This window comes from Crocuta crocuta, unplaced genomic scaffold (assembly GCF_008692635.1).
Source record: "Crocuta crocuta isolate KB4526 unplaced genomic scaffold, BGI_CrCroc_1.0 scaffold172, whole genome shotgun sequence".
NCBI lineage: Eukaryota > Metazoa > Chordata > Mammalia > Carnivora > Hyaenidae > Crocuta > Crocuta crocuta.
The window spans coordinates 2,450,405-2,475,609 of NW_027528872.1; positions in this window are offsets into that span (position 1 = coordinate 2,450,405).

Here is a 25,205-nt window from a genome sequence, read left to right on the forward strand (position 1 = left end):
AGCTTCCAGTTTTTAAGACATTCATTCTCCACAGTTTTCTAAACCCAATCCTTGGGATGACATTAAAATCTGATGTAATGCCAGGAATCCCAAGCTAATTGATATCTCCTCTCTTTCCAGGTTCTAAATCTCCCCGCACTATTAGACATTGCATATGCTGCTCTAGTTTCTCTGATAACTGAAAACAGGGGATCTCAGAAGGTGTACACAGAAAATGCACAAGTAGGCTCCTTCTAAGGGCCAACACGGTGGTGATTACTTCATTCACCAAGACAAGAGAATGATGAGAGGTGGTGGTAGATGCATCTGGCAATATTACAAAGTGGGCTGGGACCTGTCGGAACAACACTTACTCTCTCTACTTTCTCGATATTGGTAAGGTCTTACCTTGATCGTCCCATTATTCTTCAAATTTTCAATTCCCACAGCAGCACTGATGGGTGAATAATACATTAGTATACAAAAAAAAAAACAAAAACAAAGAAACAAACAAACAAAGAGCAGAGCATGAGGAAGTCCCACTTCATGAAAGAAAATACTATGCTCATTCGGCAGCTTATCGGAATCTGTATCTAAAACCCAACAGCCAGTTCCTGTCCCAGCTTTTCAGCCTAAGACATTCTTGAGAGTCTTCTCTAACTTCCTTTTTGAATAATCTAAAACACTGCAGGTTCATCTTTTTTACGTTCCAAGCCCTACTTCTAATCAATTTTCTTTCACACTTTCCTGTCCTCCAGATAAATCAAATGCCAATTTATCTTCTTCTTCCTTATTTTCTGCCTGCTTTCATTTCATCTCTGCTCATCACTAATCAGCTTGTGCAAGCATCCACATGTATATTCCATGGATACTTGATAGTTCTTGTTTGTAGCAAGGAGGGGTACCTCAAATTCGTCAAATGCTCAAGTGATAAAGAAGAACACTGTTAACTGCAAAGAAACAAAGTAAAATATTTAAGGCAATTAGAGAACACTTTGAGCTAGTAATACGATTAATGACTAATAAAGTTTGTATGCTGCTTTTCAGGGCACAAAGCACAAAACAACTTGGATTCTATTCAATCTTCACAATATGTGATCTAACCTGATAATAGAGAGGAAAGAATGGTGGAGGGGAGTGAAAACAGCATTTATTGTCAAATAGATTAGGTTTGAATTGCAACTCGTCCAACTAATGCATTGCATGCAGGCTCACTTTTCTCAACTCTAAAATGGGATAAGAATATACAAGATGCAAGTGTTTGTGACAATTAGTAATGATGCATATAGAATGCATCAATTATGGTCGGAGACTTATTATTATCCTCATTTAATGTATAAGGAAACAGAGGCCCAAAACATTTTACAAGCTTATCTGAGGTCATATGACTAGTAAGTGACAGAGCTGGGATTCAAACCAGGTTTTTATGAATTAAAGCCTCTGTGTGACCCACTCAACACCTCTCAGAACCTAAAGTGCACACCAATCACCTAGAACCTTTTTAAAATGTAGATCTTAAGTATGATATTCCTGGAGATTCTGCATGTTTCACAAGTTCTGTCCAAGGTGATGCTGACCCTGCCAGTCCACACTTCAGATAGCAAAGATATAAACTTGCGTATTAACCAGAATTTAGCATTACCCAAGGGTGATGCAGTTGGGTCTTTGAGAATTGAGGCTTTTAGTGTTAGCGATAAAGATAGAATGCAAAGGGTCACAACTATTTATTCAAGATGTTGAGTGCTCTAAATGTGCAAAACAGAGTATCAAGTGCTGGGGATATTAAGATGAACCAGATATGATGAGAAGCACATATGTTAACAAATAACTCCAGCGAATGAGCCTAATGTATTCAGAGGCTGATAGGGAGATCCTCGTGATAAGAAAGAAATATAGAACATGTGTTTGCAAATGTAGAATAGGGACAGATGATGGAGAACCTTGAAAGATTCTTAGAGGGGTGTAACCTTGATGCAAGTAAATAAGGACCTGCCGTACGTTTAAAAACAAGGTATTACATTTTAAACCTCCACACCCAAAAAACAAATAATCCAGTAAAGAAATGGGAAGAAGACATGAACAGACACTTCTCCAAAGAGGACATCCAGATAGTCAGCAGACACATGAAATGATGCTCAGTGTCCCTTGTCATCAGAGAAATACAAACCAAAACCACTCTGAGATATCATCTCATGCTGGTCAGAGTGGCTAAAATGAACAAATCAAGAGACTATAGATGCTGGCGAGAATGTGGAGAAACGGGCACCCTCCTACGCTGTTGGTGGGAGTGTAAACTGGTGCAGCCCCTCTGGAAAACAGTGTGGAGGTTCCTCAAAAACTTAACAATAGAACTCCCCTATGACCCAGCAATAACACTGCTAGGAATTTACCCGAGGGATACGGGAGCGCTGATGCATAAGGGCACATGGACCCCAATGTTCATAGCAGCACTTTTCAACAATAGCCAAATCATGGAAACAACCTAAATGTCCATCAACTGATGAATGGATCACGAAGATATGGCTTATCTATACAATGGAATGCTACATGGCAATAAGAAAGAATGAAATCTGGCCATGTGTAGCAACGTGGATGGAACTTGAGGGTGTTGCGCTGAGCGAAATAAGTCAGGCAGAGAAGGACAGATACCATATGTTTTCACTTATAAGTAGAACAGGAGAAACTTAACAGAGGACCATGGGGGAGGAGAAGGGGAGAAAATAGTTGGAGAGAGGGAGGGAAGAAAGCTATGAGAGACTCTTGAATACAGAGAACAAACTGAGGGCTGATGGGGGTGGGGTGAGGGAAAGGGGGTGATGGGCCTGGAGGAGGGCACTTGTGGGGATGATCACTGGGTGTTATATGGAAAGCAACCTGACAAAAAGCTATAAAAAATAAAAATAAAAAAATAAAATTCACTTATATTTTAAGAAAAATAAAGTTTAAACCTCTTTTGAAATAGACAGATTGAGGATATCAACCACAAGCCTCTTAGAGAAAGCAGAGGTGAACTGTTGTGGACCTAGCTTTGGTAGAAACTGTGGAAACAAAGAATGAAATAGAACTGGAGACACTGAGGAGAACCATGTGTAGGGAGTGCTGGACTTTACACTCAGAGTGAGGCCTGGGCTCCATTATAGCTCTTCTTTGTGTGAGCCGTTTCTGAGCTTCCATCTTTTCACCCATAAAATACAGACCATCTATTTCAGGGGCCATTGGGAGGATTAAATAAGATAATGCATGTGGATGCCCTTTGAAAACTCTAAAGCACCATATAAATTAAGAAGCTATTATTATTAAGTTTCTCCTGCAGTATCTGACACATTATCACTGAATTAATTAAGTAATGAAAAAACGGAAGTTAATGAATGCTTGGCTATGAAGAATGAAGAAGAGGAAAAAACCAAAGGTGATCTCAAAATGTCCAGAGTTCTAGAATAAGAAAATAATTGCCCTGCGTTTAATGAGAATGGGAGCAGGGAATCTGCAGAAGAATGTGATGGGTTAGGAGTTTGTATATCGTTTGAGGGACTTGGCCCTGATAAGTTTGAAAGTCTCAGAAGCAGGACATATCACTGACACTCAAAAGCAATGCTGGGATTTCTAAGAACATCATTTAATTTTATTATCCCTAATGCCACCCATCACCATTTGATGCCCACCTGGTTGGCCTTGGGCAAGGTCTTGCTGAGCATTTGTCACCTCATCTATAAAATGGGCATACAAAGCATACCCACTTCAAGGAATGCCATGAAGACCACAATTGATAGTACTTGTAAAGCTCTTCACTGAGTGCATGGTGCATCCTAGGTTCTCCATAACCCCCCTTTAATACCACTGTCATCATTGCTATTATTATGCCAATCTTTAAAGCAGAAAACAGAGAAACATGGAAACCACATGTGTCCATATCAAAACACAAAGAGCATTAAAGCTAAAAGGGACCCAAAAGATCATGGGTCCAGGAATTCCCCATCCACGACACCCTACCACCATTTTATATGTGAGGAAACTGAGGCCCACAAAGGAGATTAATGATCAATATCATTTCTTTGAGAGAGCTCCTATTGACACTGAAGTTGCAGAAAATCTCCAGGCAACAAAGAGGAAAAAAAAAATACCTGCTGAAAGCACTGATTTGTGAGCCTGCTCCATGGCTAAGGCTACTCTTTTCATCTAAGGAGAAGTATATTCCTTCCAAGCTGGACTATTAATTAAAATTCAGCGATGCTAATTTTACTGCCAACTTAGGAGATTCTTATTACATTTATTTTCCAGGTAATTGCTGCTTGTACAGGAGTTCAAATAGATGTCTTTTTTAGATGGTGCAATAGATCAGAATTATAATAGTTAAATTCCTCACCCTTCATTTTGCTCCCTCTGATTCTAAAGCCCGCTTAGTCAAGTTATACCAGAACTCCCTCCCTCTTTCTCTGTCTCTTCCTCTCTCCCCTCTCTCCTGTGCTCTTGCTCTGGTCTGTCCTGGGTTTTTCTCCCCCCCAATGATAAAATCCACAGAGACATAAGGTAGCAAGATAGAGTTTCTGTTTCGTTCTTCACTATTTTATCACACCGTTTCCCTTCAGAGGAGGAACCAAAAATAATCCTTTACATATGTATAGAAAGAGATACCAAGCACCTCTCCCTACATCACCCGTTCTTATGCTAATTTATATCCCCACTTTAAAGATGAATAAATTGATACTCAGACAGATAATCTCCCCAGTGTCACACAACTAATAAATGGCAGATTCTGGTTCCACTTCTTGTCTTTTTAATCTTGGCCAGGAAAAAAAAAATCCAAGAAAATTTGTAATAGCTGTGCTGCCTAAAAGAAAAAATACGTGGTGAAAGGAGGTAGTTTCGTTCTCTGGGAAGAAGGGTATCTGGGTGGGAGCCATGGAGGCCAGATGGAACCCTCAAGTCCTGTCCAAATCAGAGGCTCTCTTTCTCCCTCCTATGTGTCACGGAGCCCACCTCTTACAATGCAAAGAGTTTCTTCTCTCTTCTCCATAACGCTGAATTCCATGATGATGTTATGGCAGGATGAGGCCACAGTGGAAGACACCTACATGGGAATGTGTCTTGGAGACCCTTTTCAGGAGGAAGCAGAAGGCACCTGGGTCTAGGCACAGTCAACTTCATAGCTATGAGCTTTGTGCTTCTAAGATGCTTGGATCTTCTAGCCAGAGCACCAGTTAACTCTATGCTAGAGGAGGTTGGCTGATAGGCAGAAGCATGTATTAATTTTTATTTTTTAAAATTTTTTTCTAAAAACTTTAAATAAATGTGTTTTTTAAATTTTTACCACAAGGGTTCCATATATTAATTTTTAAATCACAGTGACAATTGCCATTCACTGTATCTTTATTATGTGTCAAGAATGATGCTAAGCACTCTACATGCTCCATTTCCATTTGTCCCAACAACTTTGTAAGTTGGGGACTATGATTGTAATTGGGTATATTTTATGAACGAAAAAGCAGAGGCTCAATAATTTAAGCCACCACTCTGAGGTTATGTAGCTAAAAACTGGTGGGGACATGATTGAAACCTGGGTGTCTCTAGTGAAAAGATGCTCAACATTGCTCATCATCAGGGAAATACAAATCAAAACTACATTGAGAAACCACCTCACACCAGTCAGAGTGGCTAAAATTAACTCAGGAAACAACAGATGTTGGCAAGATTGTGGAGAAATGGGAACCCTCCTGCACTATTGGTGGGAATGCAAACTGGTGCAGCCGCTCTGAAAAACAGTGTGGAGGTTTCTCAAAAAATTAAAAATAGAATTACCCTACAACCTAGCAATAGTACTACCAGGAATTTATCCAAAAGATACAGGAATGCTGATCCACAGGAGCACATGTATCCCAATGTTGATAGCAGTGCTATCAACGATAGCCAAATTATGGAAAGAGCCCAAATGTCCAACAACTAATGAATGGATAAAGATGTGGTATATATACACAATGGAATACTACTTGGCAATGAGAAAGAATGAAATCTTGCCATCTGCAACAACGTGGATTGAACTCGAGGCTAAGTGAAATAAGTCAGTAAGAGGAAGACAGATATCATATGTTTTCACTTGTATGTGGAATTTGAGAAACAACAGAAGACCATGGGGGAAGGGAAAGGGAAAAATAGTTTCAAATGGAGAGGGAGGTAAACCATAAGAGATACAGAGAACAAACTGTGGGTTGATGGAGGGCTATGAGGGAGGGTGGAAATGGGTGATGGGCACTGAGGAGGGTACTTGTGGGGATGAGCACTGGGTGTTGCATGTACGTGATGAACCATGGGAATCTGCTCAGAAGCCAAGAGCACATTGTATACACTGTATGTGCTAACTTGACAATAAATTAAATTTTTAAAAAATTGGTAATGGGTATTAAGGAAGGCACTTGTTGGGATGAACACTGGGTGTTATATGTGAGTGATGAATCACTGGGCTATGGTCCTGAAACCAACTAACTCGAATTTAAATAAATAAAAATTTTTTAAAAATAAAATAAAATAAATTAAAAATACACCTGGGTGTCTCTGACTCTGGAGCTCCTATACTCTGTGTGGCTCTGGGAACTGCCCACCTGGAAGTCTGAGGTTGTCCAAATCCCCACCATCCTACAAAGTAGGCTTAGGTAAAAAAGGAAAGGAAGTCTTGTGCCTAGAGCAGTGGTATCCAAATGAGAAGGCTTAGTCGGCAAAGGAGGTGTGTACATTTATCCAACAAGGACCTAGAAAAAAATATTAGCTTGTCTGTTTATATTTTGATGCCACCCTTTGAAAATATTTACATACAAGTTTTATAATATAAATAACACATTAGTACAATAGTACATACATAATTTATAAAGAAATAAATGTAGAATCTTGATCAAATTTATTTTACATATGGGAATCAAAAATTTGTCTTGGGGCACCTGGGTGGCTCAGTTGTTTCAGCATCCAACTCTTGATTTCAGCTCAGATTATGATCCCAGGGTTGTGGCATCAAGCCCCATGCTAGGCTCCACACTGAGCGTGGAGTCTGCTTAAGATTCTCTCTCTCTCTCTCTCTCTCTCTGTCTCTCTCTCTCTCTCTAATTTAAATAAATAAATAAATAAATAAATAAATAAATAAAATATCCTTTGTCTTGAGATACAGGATTGTAGGACCTTATAATTGGAAAGGATTTAGAGAAATTCCAATCTAACTTCGTGCCTCTACCCACGCTGGCTGGGACTTCTAGGATTAGCCTCCAGCCTTCTCTTGAGTGCTCTGGGTTTGCAGCTTTTCAGGTGATTTCCTTTGCCACTATTTCATAGCAAGGACAACATTAAGCACTTCTTTTCGATGACTCAGTTCTATGTATCCCGGCTCTAGGGCCAGTGAAGCACTGCGCACCCAGCTAACTAAGCAAACACAGAATGGGACCGAGGTGTGGGACATAGACTTTTATGTGAATGGTGCCCAGGACTGGCCAACATGGTGGCTGACCAAACATACCTGGGGAAACCAGCAAGAGGTAATCAGGAGACATTAGAGAGACTCATCCGCACCCCAAACACAGGAATCCCTGCAGTGATGAAAGCTTGTCCATCCTGAGCCTGCCAGTCTGCTGAATTAACTTGGAATACTACTTTTCTCTTCTGACCTCAGTCCCTCCACATTAGATTTCTTTCCAGTGCTTATGAATTGCAGAAGTCTTCAATCAGCACCACTGAGCTGGCTCTTCTGGAAGAAAACTGTCAGGGCACTGACAGAGAGCTGGTGGATACACAGAATGAGGCAGCGAGTGTGGGACTCTGCACTGATATGCAGGTTATGGAGGCAGTCACTGGAACCTCACACAGGCTGGAGCTGTGACCGACAGAAAAATGACAGGTATTCTTAGAGGCTTGGGCAGTTCCAGAGAAATCACTCATTGCTGGCCGGCTCCTGCGTAATTGGTTCTCTAAACAGACTGACCTTTGTCACTTAGTAGGGTGTATGCTGCCTCTAAGCCCATTTCCAAATTACTGGTACCCACCCGATGAAGTTTTATTTACCATTGAGTTCAGCCTGAAGAGGGCTGCCAAACATCCCAGACCATCCATTTATTCAGCAGTGGTAATCGCTGTGGTCACAAGTGTCTCTTAGCACCCATGTTGCTGCTATAAGTTAAGGAGCATTTTTAGGCAGAAATAAAGGCATAGAGTGTTGGGACAGGGCATCCATGTTCAAATTCTGCTTTGACAGCTACTAAATTGGCAACGTCTAGAAGCTGCTGAACTTTTCCAGGTCTCCTTTTCCTAGTCTGCAGAAGCTATCATAGCCCCCCTTGAAGGGGTGTGTTGTACAGATAAAATGAGATGAGATGTGCTGCTCCTTACTGGTGTCATGTTTCTTCATCGCTTTGCCGGAGGGTCTCCTCTTGTGGCTAGAGACTGCCCTGCCTCCACCAAATGAATCAGGGCCTCTCAATCCCCCAAGAGGAGGCCCTGAGCAATGATTGATGTCGTTAACATATGTATCATAGCTCCCTAGCCTCAGATTTGAAAATACTGAAGTGCATATACCACACTAGGTCCAGAACTTCTCGAGGGGCTAAGCTCAGGCACTGTGGTGGTAACTTGCTTGATGATATGCCGTATATTGGCTGCCTTCTCTTTCCCCTCTTAGTCCTCACTCTCCTACTGGTATACCCTGGAATCACCATCCACATCAACTACCGTGCTTGAATCCTTGTCTCTTGGTTTGCTTCCAAGGAGATCCCAACTAAGATAATATGTATTGTTCTAGATACAGTGTCTGATAAAGAGCAGACAATGAGAAAAAGCTGGCATCTCTAACATGGAATTCTTGTGCAAATGGTAGACCATATCCCTTAACCCCTGGCAATTCATCTTATACCCTCCTCCTTGTGATGCCAGAGTCAAGGAATCTTATATCCTAAGGGAACTTCTTTCATGGCCTGGGTAGGTGCTGTTATAAGACCATAGAATTAGCCAAGTCAATTAGCCAGCAAGGATTTATCTGTTGTTTATAGCATGCCCAACACTGTGATAACCTCTGTAGAAGGTTTTAATAGCAAAGTCAAGGTCCCTGCCTTTAGATTGAGATGATAGGACATATGAAATTAGGAGCATTACATTTCTTACCCGTGCTGCTTTGATAGAGTGAGACTTCTCAACACTTAGGCTGAATGCAGTAAAGTCTGCCCATGTCCTGCCCAGGTCTCCTGCCCTGCATGGTGCACCTGTGCCCCAGCTGAGGTGTTGGCAAATGGCTCATAGCTATCTGGCCAAGCCTTTATCTGGGTGACTGCCTCCCAGCCTCACCAGCCTCTCTTCTAGACCAGACCTCAGCAGTGACTGAATGGCCAGGCAACACAAAAGGCCAGCCCCGTGCCTCAAAATGGGACTAAGCTGCAGTGTGCTTATTCTCCAGAACTTCCCCATGGGATCAACCTGAAGTCACTTTCCCGCTGAGATGATACCCTTGCATAGCTTTTTTCCATTGGCCTCTCCAGTTCCCTGCACTCCTTTTCTCCTGAGAGCTGTTTCCTGGGGAAGTGCTTGGTCTCATACCAGGTTTCTAAGAAACCTGATCTATAAAACTACACATCAGAATCATCTGTAAAGTTTGTAAAAATACCTCTACCTGGACTTAAACACCGCAACCTACTGAATCAGAAGGTATGGAGCTTGGGGAGCCTGGGGGGCTCAGTTGGTTAAGCATCCAACTTCGGCTCAGGTCACAATCTCAGGTTTGGGGTTTAAGACTTGTATAGGGTTCTGTGCTGACAGCCTGGAGCCTGGAGCCTGCTTTGGATTCTGTGTTTCCCTCTTTCTGCCTTTCCTCCACTGTGCTCTGTCTCTCTCTCAAAAAATAAATAATCATTAAAAAAAATTTTTTTAAAGGAAGCTACAGATCTTCATGAATGAGGGCCAGACAACTGTATGTTTTAAAGCCTAATAGGTATATCTCATGCATCAAGTATCTCTCAACTTTTTATTTTGGAAATTTCAAATGTACGGAAATAATGAAAGAATAATATAATAATAAACACCTACACACTTCTCATCTAGATGCCCCAATTATTAAGATTCTTCCTCCATTCTTGCTCTTTTCCTCTCTCCTTCCATATCAAAAAAATTTGAAAGTAAATTATAAGCATTATGACATTCCATTCTTAAACACTTCAAACATGTATCTTCCAAAAGTAAAGACATTGTTCATAACCCCTAAAACTTTAGTATTAATTGGTTAATATCACTAGAGTATACAGTCCATATTTAAGATGCGCCCTCTTTTTTAGGTCTAGTGTTGAGATTTTCTCAACTGCAAATACAGTAGAAGTTCAGAGAAGAGAAATTTCCATATGGGTTGAAGAGCAAGAAGAAGTCTTCAAGCAGGAAATAGGATTTGAATTGAAATTTGAAGAACTAATATCAGAAAAGAAGAGAAGGAAGAAATAGTCAAAGAGAAGTGAATAAATACATGCAGAGGTACAGAAATGAGAATGAGTATGGCTCTTGGTGGGAGGAGGTAAGTGAGCAGACATCGCAGACTGTGGAGCTCAATAGAAAGGCTGCACAGGTTACATGGAATCAGAGCACAGAGAGGTTTGCAATTTAAGCAATCAAAGAAACAGTGCCCACATACTAAGAAATCTCAAATGTGACTGGGTTTATGAGAGTCACATCAGGTTTTTGGAAAATATTCAGATGGAAAGGGGGGGAGAACAATGTTTAAAGATTTAGAGTCAAGATTTAGCTGGGAAATTAATCAGTGATTAAAATCCATTCATTCACATATTCGGTCTACAAACATTTTCTGAGCTCATATTATTTTCCAGGTACCAATCACAGTACAGGAAAGAGAGAAGCCCTGAAAAAGACGGATAAGGTCCCTGCTCTCCTGGCGCTCAGGTTCGTGCATTCGTGTATGTGTGCACGCGCGTGCATGCCCACATGTGTTCTTGGGTGGGAGGAGGGCCAGGAATCTTTCAATAGTCAAATAGGTGGATGAACAAGAAAGGATTAGATTGATAGTGATATGGTTAAAATAAAATATAAAAGAAACCAATGTAATAGTGATTGGGGCCTACTTCAAATGAGATATTTAGGAAAAGCAGTATTTAAAGCACTGTTTGCTGGAGCCAGCTACCAATTCAAAAGAACAGATTGCTAAGACTTCCAAAATTTGGGGAGCGGTTTGACATTACATTGGTAGCTTTAAGGAGGCCATGGCAGAATATTTACACAAATTGGCAAAGGCTACAAATCATGGCTTCTTTTTTCCAGAGAGCTGGCTGTTAACGCATTTGCCAGTGCACCACTGCATTGAAGCTAAAGCCTAACTGGCAGGGAGATAGCAGTGTAAAGATCCAGAAAAGGATATTTCAGGCTATCAGAGCAAAGGCTCCACAATGTAGAATAAGCTTGGCATATTTGAGGAACACAAAGAAGGCTGAAGTTTGGTGACACCGAAGAGAGAGAGGAACACAGGATAGGGATGGAGATTGGTAGAAGCTGAATCACTTGGGACCACATAGGCCTGTCATGACATTGGGGCTTTTATTTTGAATGTGACGAGGAGTCATTGGAGGATCTTAAGCATAAAGATAGCATAATTTGAATCATGTTTTAAAAAGATCACCTTGGTTGTTAGAGAATGGTTGGGAGGAAGGGAAGAGTGACAGCAAAGAACTCAGCAAGGAGTTTAGTGCTTACGAAGCAATGCGTGTGCAAGGTTATTCACTGCAGCATGGTGTAATGGCAAAATGTTGGAACAGCCTAAGTGTCCATTAATAGCAGAGAACCAAATGGTCCTTCCACATAATGGGACTGCTCAACAGTTGTTTAAAAACATAAAGATCCTTTTTACTGTTAACAAAATATCTCCGAGATATATTAGCAAATAGAAAACAAGTTGATAGGTGGGGTTAGAAAGGATGCTGCTTTTTTGTGTAAAGTGGGGGTGCAAGTACAAAGGATATTTTGTTGGGTTTGCATGTACATACATTGCAAAATATCTAAAAGGGGTTATGAGAAACTAATAGATCAAAGCATATTCAATTGCCATTTTTGGAAGTCAAAAATGATTTAAAACATCAACGATTGCATATGATTTGGCCTAAAAGTTATTTATTTTTATTGTCATTTTTATTTGGTATTTGTTACCAGAGAGAGAATAGATGTGGCACAGTATTGTAAGGTGCACTTCTTAGTGTATGTCCTTTTATGCTTTATTAAACCGTGAAAAAACGATCATTTGTTCCCTATTTTAAAATTAGGTAGATAAATGATTGATACATAGATGACAGAATGAGGGAGAGATGAGAAGCTCATGCAGAGGTCCAATAAAAGTTTATGGGAGCTGAGGCTAGAGTGGTAGCAGCAGAGATGAAGAAAGGATGGATTCGGGTTATAATTTCGGGAGGTTGAGAAGATTCATTGTTAGATTTCATGTTTAGGTGATGCAATTAGGAGAAAGAGGAAGCAAGGAGACATCCTCACTTAAGCACTTAAATATAGTTGCTCGAGCAACTAAATCAATGGTGCTATCATCTATGAAGACGGGAAAGACGGGAGGAGCAGATTTGGTGGGGAAAATCAAGACGCTGAGAAATGTTCAGTGGGAAAGAGCCGGAGACCCCCAAGTGGGTACGCCAATTAGGAACTGAGATAGGCAAATCTGGGGTTCAGGAGAGAGTTTAGGGCTTTGAGCTATAAAGTCAAGAGTTATCTCAGCTGTCAGAAGGGAGAGAACGATATTTTCAAAAGGGATTCTGTGAACTTCAAGGCTCTTTTTTTCCCCCTCTTTGTCCAGGAACATCACAGAGGTTGCACAAGAGGTAAATCAAACCGAATGTCAGGGAAAAATGAGTAAACCAAGAAGATATGAATAAGTTTCCTCACATTTAAACACCCCTGTGCCTATATGTCATGTATTATTCAATCCGTGTGCACTCGCACACATCATCTAGGAAGTTGAGAGGAGAGGTTTTCAAGGGTGGCACCATCACATGGGGACCAATAGCGGCCTTCCCGCGACAGAAGGGCTCAAGGTAGTTTCCTGAGTGTCAAATGTGGCGTGTCTTCCCACCAGGTCGGTAGGAGGTGCGGGGGCACAAAGTAAGTTCAAACAGGGGCGAAACCAAAATGATTCCATTTTCCCCCCTCAACCTGGCTAATCCAACTGTAAAAAATAACTCAAAGAGCAATAGAACTCAGTGATGGGAGAAGGCAATCAACTGACCTGGTCATATGTGGGACTGGAAATGAAAGAGTAAGGGACAAAACAAGATAAATGGGAACATGATCAAAATAAAAACTTTTGAGAGATCTAATGATTGGGATTCTCTGCCTAGGATTTGGGCTCAGCACCCAGCAGGGTTTGAAATGCACTTGGCAGTGGGGAATGGAGCAGAGTCTCTGTAGGTTTGCAGAAGAAGCATGAAAACGGAGGCTCTGAACACAACCGCACACACTTATCTTCAGAGAAGATGGTCCCCCGGCGCTTCTGGCGAGTGCCGAGCTGTTAGCCTTGCATCCTCGCTCAATTCTAAAAATGGATAATTAAATTCTATTGCTCTAATGAAATTCCCCCTATCGTTTACACTGTAGAGTGTATGTGCAGCCTTCCGGGAGACTGGGGGGAGAGCCTAACTTAACAGGAGATCATCTACGTAGCACAGACCAAAATAGACATGAGTCATTAGCTAATGAGGGCGAGCCCTGAGGGTGATTAGGGTGAGAGACTCAGGACTGAAACCGGACAAGATTAGATCAAAACATCTTACATTCTTCAGGTGCAGGGCTGCCCCGATGAACAGAAGCCAGGTAATTGTCACGTGTGTACTCAGTTTGGTATTATGAGCATCTGGGTCTAAGTTCACCCTGTAGAGAAATACATATAAATTGGTAGGTTAACAGTTCTCTTGTCTACTCGGAAATCTTCCAGAAAAGTAGGATGTGACTGTATATAGAAGCATACGTTGTTCTTATACTCACTACTGCTATTATTGGATCCGTGACTGACAAGGACAGAAGATGGTATGAAATGTATGCAAAATTTTAAGTATACATATATTTATGAATATACATTTGTGGGCTTTTGTGGGAGACCAAGAGCTTGCTGCACTGAAGATTCTTACAGAACATTTTTTGAAATATTAACTCGTATTTCCCCTTTGAGTGTGAGGTCACGAGGCCCTTGAGATCACCGCGGCGGTTTTAGACTGGCCTGCCCCCATCAGTGAAACAGTGTCACCCCAGGAGAGTCCAGTTTTATAATCTGTGTTAGCTTCTTACTGTCTTTTTAACAGTGGGAACTTGCCACTGACCCTTGCAAAGAGTTCGCAAAAAAAGAAAAAAAAGACATCTGGGATCCAAAGAGACACCAAAAAAATGTACACTGATATTAAAACCTAAGACAGGAGCAAGGGGTAGGTGGGGGAGGAATGAATTAAGGGAGCCATCATGACAGTGAAATGCATTATTACCTAGTTATTCATGCACTCTTGGCTTTTCAGTTGATGAACTTTTCACACCAGAAGTGGGGAAATTAATCAACTTTTCCTCCCCGCACGTCTTCTTGTGTCTTCTCCGCTGTCTCACCTAATTGTTTTGCACTCAATATGGACATTGTTCTCATTTCAACTTTCTCTGCAAAGCTCAGACGCCCTTACCTGACCCTGAAACACATTCTCACCTCATCCAGCATAACGTGTCTTTTCGTTTCTGCAGCAGTTCCTCAAGCAGACGTGAATGAGAAAGTTCCTTGGCTTCTTTTGTGAGAGTCGTGCCATGCTGGAGCCTCGCCTCCTGCTGGATCACACTGGTAGAAACTTCTCAGTCTCCCTTACTATATCCAACAGCCTCTCCCCTCCTCTCCAAGTCACCTAGGAGAAAAATGAAATGTCCAAAGGTGTCCAAAGGCCCTAGGACCAGACTTTGTGAAGGCCCTGAACAATGTCCAACTCCGTCAATTAACAACCTTCCTGCAAAAATTAGCACAGATGTTCCTAAGTTTGTCTAAATGATTGACAAAAACCAGAGGGGGGGACTTTTTGGATGTGTCCAATTTCTGAATATTTCATGGTATATGGACTGAACTTCTGGCAGGCTAAAATAAACATAATTATTGTCCGGAGTGTTCACATCTTGTAGATAAGCACCCTTCTCCTGTGATACAACCTGTTTACGTGCCTTCAGAGTCATCCTGGGAATTGAAGACCTTTTGAACACTAAGCTAACTAACCCGAAGCTAAGGACCTGGACTTCAACTCTCAGATTTAAAACCATTTATTTGAGGCAGTGTTGACATCACTCCTATGTGACAAATTTACAAAGGAAAAGACATAACCTGCCACATGAAATATAAGATGATTCTATGTCTTAAGTACTTAAAGCCTATTACCAAAATAGGTGTGCAATGTTGCCGTTATAAATATCATGCTTAACACCTTTTGATTCTTTTTACTCCGAAGTGTCCAACCTATTATGGAACAAAGAAAGGCCGTCTTTTAAATCTCACTCACCTTGGCTTCCTCAGAGATGGATGTGCCCCCTCTGAAGCTCAGCTTCATATAAAAGCATGGCTGTACACTGCTGTAAATCTGTTTTACGTCAGCTTTTATGTGAGCCAGGTCTGGACTGGGCTTCATTATCCCCCCTCCTTTTTTTTTTGGTTTGTTTTGTTTTTCTGACTGAAAAAATTGTACACTCCAGCGATTCAGATGATTTGCTTTAGAAATAACATGAATGCACTTTGCCTTAGAGAAAACCACTTGGGACACATGGAGCCCGTGGTCTCTTTTCTGGTATGGTGGGATAAGCCATGAGCTTATGGAGGTTCCTTCTAGGTACTGTGCTCCCTCCGACCACAACCCGGGTCTCTGGTCTACACCACTTTGCTCTGGTGGATCCATTTCTGGCATTAACTCTGCAAGGGTAGGCCCTCAAAATGCCATGTTGAAATCAGGGGAAGTTGTTACATGTCAACATCTTGAGTCTACCATGTGGTCTGCACAAAAATGTCTGAATTTTTTAATGTTTATTTACTTATTTGGGGAGAGAGAGAGAAGGAGGGAGGGAAGGAGGAGCAGAGAGGAAGGGAGAGAAGGAATCCCAAGCAGGCTCTGCACTGTCAGTGAGGAACCCAACACAGGGCCTGATCTCATTGACTGTGGGATCATGACCTGAGCCAAAATTACGAGTCAGATGCTTAACCAACTGAGCCACCCAGGCACGACAGAAATGTCCTAAAATTTTTGAGTTAGAAGTTGTGATTTTTTTATACGATCACATGTGTGCTTCCTGAGCTGTGCCTATTCAAATATAGCTTTTAACCACTAGTTAAAGGATCTGAATTATATTTTAATCAACACCAATTTAATTAGAATTAAGGGTGGTGTAGTGGAAAGAACAGTGGAATGAGAGAAGATACAGGTTCATTGGCTGTGTGATTTGAGCAGGTCAGTTTCTCTGAGCTGCTGTTTCCTTATTCCTAAATGAGAGGCTATTACCAGATAATCTGAGAGGTCTTGTCTGATTCTGTGTGGTTCTCTGGGACAGTAGTTTTATGATCATTGGGTGCCTATAACAGAGGAAAGAAATCGCTAGTCCTTGACTGGACTTTATCTGGCTTAGGGTAACATAGCTTGGATCCCTGACAATTGAGTCCAGAAAATGTTTTCTTTCCCATATAGCTGTGCTGTCCAGAACAAAAGTTCAGATGACTTAAAGATAAAGTGGAGCTTAGGACCTTTCTTCTAGTAATAATGTAATGTTTTAAAGTACTCTCCTAGGATTAAAATGGTGGACTAGATTAACACTCATTTGCCTCCAGTTTCCTCTAAGAAGCAATTGAAATGTAAGTACAGAAGTGTAAAAAGGAATAAAATATTACTAATATGTAACAGCTACAAGAAGAAGGGTTTGGGTATGGGGATATCATTAACAAGCAGGCATTTTAATGATTTCTTGGAGACAGAAAACAGAGCTGAATATGGAAGCAAGTACAAAAGGCCACCGCCTACAGGCAGCTAACAGTTGAGGTGGGATCCATCCTGCCCCATGGGCTCTGCAAGGTTCTGAGCTGGGAGTGAGCAGGCATCATGGAGGGAGGGAATGAAAAGTCAAACTGAAAGCAAAGGAGAAAAAAATGTTTGCTGAAGAAGTTGAACACATTGTGGGAAGTTTGGGCTTTCAGTTAATCGTGTTGATACTCTTTGTTGCGATTCTGTCTCTTACTGCCCAACGCCCACAGTCAGAATTCCCAGTTATTCCCTTAAGTCATGCAATTCCCAATTATTCCCTTAAGTCATTGCATCAACATGCAAATAAGACTTGCTTGGAAAAGGGGAACCAGAAGCAGGAAAGACACAGGCTTACATAAGAAAAACCTGCAGGAAAAAGACATGATTTTGAAAAGAGTAAAGAATTTTCTTCTTCATCATCGTCATCATCTCATCATCATAATTACTGATGAATTTGAGAAAATACTTTCTCCATTTTGAAAAAGAGAATAATTGGAGCATAAGAACGTGTTCACAAATATTAAAAATCAACTGACAAATTTTAAGTGCTATAACTAGAAAAACATTAATAGCCAGGTATGATGTAAAAAAACCAAAACAAGGAAATCCTGAGGAAAAAATGAAGAGATAAAGAGGAGCAATTCAATGGATCTAACATCAGCTAATATGAGCCTTAGAGAGAATGGTTAATGGAAAGATACAATCGTTGACAATACAATAGATGAGAATTTCCAGAGCTGAAAGATGAGTTTCTAGATTTAAAAAAAGGGTTTACATCTGCATATAGTTCATTGATAAAGAGGATTCTAAAATTTTCCAGAAGAACAAAATAAAATTACCTACGCAGGGATGAGAATCAGACACCCATCCCATCTTACTTCCAGTTAGCAACCTGTGTGTAGGAAGATCATGTAGCAATGTTTTCAATGTTCAGAAGGAATAAAATTTTAATCCAGAATGCCCACCTATACAGTCATCCAGGTGTGAATGTAGAAACTCACTTTTAAAATGTAGGAGCTAAAAAACTTTCCTTCTAAGCCACCTTTTTGGGGAAAATTGTGTGAGAATGTATTCCGTAATCCCAGGAGGGGAAAGTGTGAACCAAGAAACAGGATTTCATTTAAGAGAGCAGCAGAGGACATTTCATGACAGCTGCTGTGTAACGACTAAAAACCCACCCACAGAGATGGGAGTAGAATGGATCTCCAAGATGGAGGTGAGCAGGAAAGAAAGGAGACTTGTGAGGCTGATGGTGTAATTGAGTTTTTGAAAGACAATTAAAGCCATGACAAAGTCACTGGTACAAGAGGAAGGTAATTATTCCTCATGAAAAAAAAATATTATATCAGAAATTCATGTTCTAAATAAGAAGCAATGTAAAATGAGATATGATTCTAAGCAAATGATAGGGTATGAGAACACAGAATCTGTTTGACTTTGAATCCAGGAGACCTCCAGTCTCCTCGAGAGGACACCCATAGAGAAGGAAATGTAATCTCAGCCCTCTCCTTTCCCAGAGATTGAATAATATTTTTCACGGTCACAATAATACAAATGCCATTTATTAGTTTTCAACTTTTAAAGAAAACCTGTGTGTGTGAGAGGGTGGGGGGAAGAGAAGGCTTATTTGTGCTGCAGACCAGAATATAAACGATGGATCAGAGAAAAGAAGCATGATATAGAAGGGGAAGCAAAGGAAGAAGAAAGTGTTAGGGCGTTAATACCTCCTCTTAATCAAGGAATATTCAAAACAATACTGTCGAAAGTCATTGCTGTAAAAAAAAGGAATTTAATTGTATTTAAGTAATTTTAAAGGTAGCAAATAGGATAATCTTTGAAAACGATAATAAAAATGTTGTCAGAGATTCTGATATCATTCCTGTGGGGTTATGCTGGAGCTTTGAGGTGTTTCTAAGTCCCCAGGTGAACGGAAAATGCAGTGCTCGTGAAAAGCCCCTGCTCTACAAGGCCTCAGATAGGATTCTAAGTAGAGGGGCATGAGCATGGGCCCAGGGGCAGTTTCTCTGATTCATCAGCCGCTCTGTGCTGTATTGATTTATTACCATATGAATATACTATCTTGACAGGAATTGAGTTTACAATTTTATTATTTTTTTAATGTTTATTCATTTTTGAGAGACAGAGAGAGACAGAGCATAAGCGGGGGAGGGGCAGAGAAAGGAGACACAGAATCTGAAGCAGGCTCCAGGCTCTTACCTGTCAGCACAGAGCCCGACACGGGGCTCGAAATCAAGAACTGTAAGATCATAACCTGAGCCAAAGTCAGACACTCAACCAACTGACTCACCCAGGTGCTGCTGAATTTACAATTTTAAAAGTGGATTTGATAGCCAGGAACATCACTGAGGTACAGAGTCCAGGTGAGGAGCAGGTCATGGTTCAGAGCATCGTAGCCTCCAGGGCCCTGGGGTTGAGGAGTCTTTGGGTGTCCTCTCGACCTTCCTTCTTTTCTTTAGAGAAGGAGATACTGGGGGCTCAGAAAAGCTGAGTAATAGGCTGCCTGCCTCAGGTTACAAAACTAGTCAGAAGTGGGGTCAGGACTTGGTGCCAGCAGGCTCCTGTCCTCTGTCTCTCCCAATATTTAACCATCTTCTCCTTTTCCTTCTTATAGTTCCATCTTTATTCTTCTCCTCCAAATGTGCCCTTTGTGTCCTGTTTTCTTCTTCCCATTTTCCTGACTCCCTCCTCTCGACTGCACTGTAAAGAAAACAAAAAAATAGAAGGTATGTCTTAAGGGACACGGTCCAGTCTTCCTGAATTGGAATATGTTTTCTTAGTGTTAACATGGATGTGCTTCTTCTGCATTAGGCCACTTTCTCTTTCAAAATGAACTAAATTATCTTACATTTTACTTCTGCTTGGCCTCCGTTGCCCTTCTCTGTGCCTCAGCGAGCTTCCAGGGAGAAATGGTTCTTCATCCTGGCGGCAAAGAACCCTCTTCTTCAGAAAGGAAAGCTGAGTGAGGTGCTCACCGGATGTTATGCGTCACTTTATGGAGAAGCTGATTTTACTTTTTTCCTGGCTGTTTTTGCTCTTTGTTTCTTCCTTTCAGTTAGATCAATGTGAAGGACACATAGATCTCTATTTGTTCTCTCCTACAGTCCTGGAGAAATATGGCTGGGCCAGAGACACAGGTAAGAGATTTATAGACCCCATGAGATCCCAATTAATAGAAACCAGTGGGAATATTCCCCGCCTGCCACTTCTGAGGACCCTAGATGTGCAGCACATTGTCTCATAAAGCAGAGCTTGTTGACACTAGAAATAAACTATCTGTAATGGTGCTCAGAAAATGCTTTATATGCATTCCTAAGCCATATTCTGTGTTTAAACTCCAGCTTTTTAGTATAATTTTAGTCTTAGAACTTAACATTTTTACTGCCTTTTTCTCCAAATAATCAATATTGATTTTACTGTATCTGTTATTATCCTGACATTAAGATTTATTTTCTTGCTTTCCTTTGCATGAGATGATAGTTTATAGAATGAACATTTATTCCACTCTTTCAGGAAAGCTCACGGATAATTATCTTGCCCCATTGGCAAATCATTCAGTTTATATTGTATTGAAAAATAATAATTAGCTTTGCCCCTTCATCAGGTTTGAACAGCTTTATTATGATTATGCTTGCTGTTACACTGTGATAGCATCTTTGCAGATTTGGGAACTGTTAGGGGCTCAGAAACCTGAATCCTTTTAAGTGAGGTCTCTACTCCCAGCTTTCTCAGAACCCTGTTCGCGTTGAATGGTACAAAGTGCACTAATGCTCCACTTCTCAGATCCAGTTTCTAACATTACCTTCTACTTGTGTTTTTACTGATGCAGGAGCTACGTTAGGCCGAGTGGTACAGCATCTTGGGTGGTGGTCTTCAGAGTGCGCAGGCGGTGACTGGAGGAGATGATAGCACCAGAAGTACTAATCTTTATATTCACGTGCTCACTGTGGCTCGTGCTCTGGAGATCTCACAAGGAGGCCAAACTTGAGAGCAGGCTTCAAGATGTAGAGGAGAGAGCATGAAATCAGAAGCCAGCCCGGGACATATTCTTTCCTAGCTGTGCCCTAAACAAATAACCTAATCTCTGAGCCTATAAGTCTTGACTTATTAGGAATAATAGTAGAGGAATATGCCTATTGCCTGGTTTTGTGCATTAAATAAATAATATTATATACAGTGGTTCATAAATGTAATTGTATAAAAATATGTGTGTATACAATATAAAAATGTAGGAGTTCATGCAAAATGGCCAAAGGGTAGAGAGATCTACCTATTCATTCCCTTCTTAATTTATTCACTCAACAAGTATTTATTTAGCACCTGCTGTGTATATCAGGCTCTGTGCTAGGTGGAAGAACACAATCCTGCTCATGGATCTTACAATTGGTTGGAAACATAGATGTTGATCATTAGACCCACAAACAAACAGGAAATGACAGCTGTGATGAGGTCTATGAGGAGCTTTGAAAGCTTATCCTAGAGCTGTAACCCAGGGAGTTGGCATTTGAGCAGAGGATTGAAAGAGGAGGAGAAAGTAGCTGATTGCAAAGATGGAGGGAAAAGCATTCCAGACTGAAGGAACAGCATATACAACAACCACATGGCCGGAAGGAGCTCAGAGAGCACAGGAACTGAAAAAGGTCAATGTCCCTGCAGAAGGAGGTGCACGTGGGACAGTGGTCAGAACAAAGGAAGGCCACAGAAATCCCGGTAAGACCCAAACTGCAGGGTTACATGGCCATGTTTGTTCTGGGCGATCGGCTCCTGGATTGTTTGTGTTTTCTCCTTCAAACGGTCTTTGCATTGAAGACAAAGACTAATTAATAACCACAGGAGGTAAAGATGGAAATGAGACGCCATGTGGCAAGGTGAGTGGCCAGTAAAGAGCAGAACGCAACGGAGACAGGCTGAGAGAAGTCCCAGCTGCAGTGGGGCAAGCAGGGTGTGTGCCATGTTTCTTATGAATACCCAGTGTGTCACGGCTTTCCAGGTGCTGTGATGGACACATTACATTTATCAAGAAGGGGAAGCAAAACAAACAGAAACCAAAAACAGGTGGTGTAAGAAAATCACAGTGGGCGGGGCCCAGGGCTTATTCCATGCCATCTCTCCTAGTTCCTAGAATTCAATCATTCCTTCCTCTCCAAAGAAATCATACATTTTTGACAGATACAGCTCCCCATTTCAAGGGACCCCACAATTCTGTCCTGCTGCTGAAACTGCCACACTCGCTCTTGCCCCAGCGTCCTATCTCTATAGCTGAGCGAGAAGATGTTAGAGGCCCGTGCATCGCAGGAGCTGCTCCATTTCGGGTGGTCTGAGTTCCGGATCAGTCTTCGGCAGAGGCTTCAGGGATGCCGGCAGAGCCCACGGACATGCTCCTCCAGCTGACCTGCCAGGAGACGGAGCATCTGACCCTGACACTCAATTAGCAGAACAGACGGTGTATAACGTATGCTTGACACTGATATGATTTAACGTTAATAACTGGTTTTCAAATATTTATTACAATGGCTGTTTTAATAAATATTTCATGAACACTGTTTTTTTTTTTTTCCAAAAACCCTCTGTTGCCAGCTTTGCTGCTTTAATTTGCCTTAATGAGGATTTTTTAAAATGCAGTGATAAATTGCTTTCCTGCCAGTGTACAGGAGGTGAATAGGGCTCTTATGGAATATCCGTCATCGGGGGCAGCGAACCCAGGAAAAGATGAAGAACCAGGAAAAAAAAAAAAAAAGCACCTCCCAAAAGAAGGACCAACAGCTGTTGTATTGCTGCTCAGAGGTGAGAACCAAACTTAGACTGTGGCCCGCTCTAGGAGGGGAAGTGTTTCCAAGACAGAGAAGGTCACGAAGCCCTTGAACAGGTGATCGCGGACTATGGGAGTTCCCTAGGAAATCCTGGAAAGCAGCAGAGCAAAGGGAGATTCCATCCCAGCCTGCCCTGAGGGAGGAGGGAGTTCAAATCCATTCAGGGGCCCTGTAGCCTGACAAAGAAATGCTTCAGCACCCAAGGGAAGCGGTGGACGGAGGGTCCCGCAGGCAGGAGAGGGTCCTCTGCCGCCCTTCAGTCTGCGCCACTAGAACCTGGGGATTCCCTGAGTCCTGGGCACACAGTTTCCCCAGGGCTGCCTGCCTCTGTCTTCACCTGCGGGAATGCCTGCCTTCTGGGGTTCCTTTTGGCTCACTTCCTGAACCACTTCTCACAGAGCGACTAGAAACTGTATTCCTTGAAGATAAATCTATTTCTTTTGCCTTTGGAATCTTACTGAAATCAGGACATCTCTCATTATCCATGTGAGAAGTATATATCCCATTTGCGCTGGAAAGCTTTTAAAACAATGCAGCGTCCCATCCCCAAGATGGTGCTGCATCCAGGAAGGAAAAACTATGGTGCACCAGCAATGCAAGCAACAACATCTGGTGAGGTTTGGAATGAGGGGCCTTCCCCAGTCGAGGGCCCTGGAGCGCAGGCCCAGCTGTCTCTGGCTCAACACTAGTACCAAAGTCTACCCTGACCACACCCCCCAGCCATGCAGTGGTGAGAAGACTGAGATCCTGCCTGAGTACGTTCTTCTTGGTTCTGGCTGATTGGCCTTCCTATCAGGACTTGAGCCCTCCATACCCCACCTAGCAACCGACAGGCATTGTTACCCTGCTCTGTTCAAGTTCACGTGACTTCCTAGCCCATATGCCAGCCCAGGGACAGAAGAGTGCCTTGAATGTCAAGTGACGCAGTTAAAACCTCTCCATCCCTTATTCTCTGTCTCTAGTGGGGGCCACTCCTGAGACTGCGCTTGGCCCTTCCATCTGTGCCTTTCTGGCTATCTCCACAGCTGTTTCACTCCCCTAGGCCCTGTCCCAGCCCAGTGTTCCAATTTTCTGCATTTGACCATTGTCCCCTCCTGCCTTCACTGATTTCATATGTTACGTTTTAATTGTTTTCAAAGCAGTTGCCTCTTAATGATTATGTCCTTCTTGACACAGACTCCCCTGGAGGGCCACTGCATGCCAGCCAGGGCTCCAGGAGACACTGTCCACACTATGTTCTTCCAGAATGGAAACTCCTGGAATTTTGCAGACATATTCCACTTCCCCATTCACCAACATTTCAAAGCAATGGTTTCCATGGACCAATTAGGCAGAACCTAAGCATAGACAAGAGGAGACAATAAAGCACAGCAAGTATTTCAGACATCTACCATGGACCACGCCACCTGCTACTGCAGGTGCAGAGAAGAAAAAGATGTAGAGAACATAAACACATAATCATGTATACAGTTTGTTGAGTTCTATGATGTACGGGTGTACAGAGTCTGTTGAGTTATGGGTGCTCCATGCAGATACTGAGGTGGAATGCAAAGGGCACACATGCCCTGAGCCTTAAACTGACTAATGTTAGTCATTTAAAGAAAGGCATGGATTCAAGTGGAGGGAGGGGCATTTCAGAGAAAGAGAATTGCATGAGCATGGGCACCTACTTCCCTGATTGCATGATGGAGTCATTATCTACACAGTTTAGTGTAGACTAAGTTTTTACGAAGAACATAAAATATGAGTCAGAAAATGCCAGGGGCAAGGCTGGAGAATTGGACAGTAACCATGTCATAGAGGGCTCATTTACCTTCTTAAGAAACTCCGTCTTATCCCATAGGTACTGGGAAATCATTGAAGAGTTTAAAAGAAGAATAATATGCTTAGATTTAGGTGTTAAATCATCATCTCCTCCAGCAGCTCTGGAAAAAAGTAGTTCTGAGCAGGACAAAGTAAGGCAGAAAGCCTAATAGTCAATAACACAGTTTTATATAGAGAAGATAATAAAGATTTTAACTAATAATAATATAGCTAATATTTATTGAGTACTTGTTATGTGTCAGACATCATTCATATTCAAAGTATTGCATATTTAATGTTCACAGTAGCTCTACTGGAAAAGAACTATTAAAATTTCTATGTTTTAGGAGAGAAAATAAAGTCCAGGAAGGTCAAGAGCTTGTCCAAGGATACACAGTCGAGGGAGTTGTAGAAAGGAGAGGAGGAAGATTCTGGAAAGATGTAGGGCCCAACTGAAACAAGGCGCTAAACAATAGGATAAAGAGTGGGAAGGTAAGGAGGATTTAGGAGTGCTGCCCAGTTTCCAGCATAGGTCACCAGGGGATAGGGTCACAAACCAATGAAGTAATTAATTTAGGGA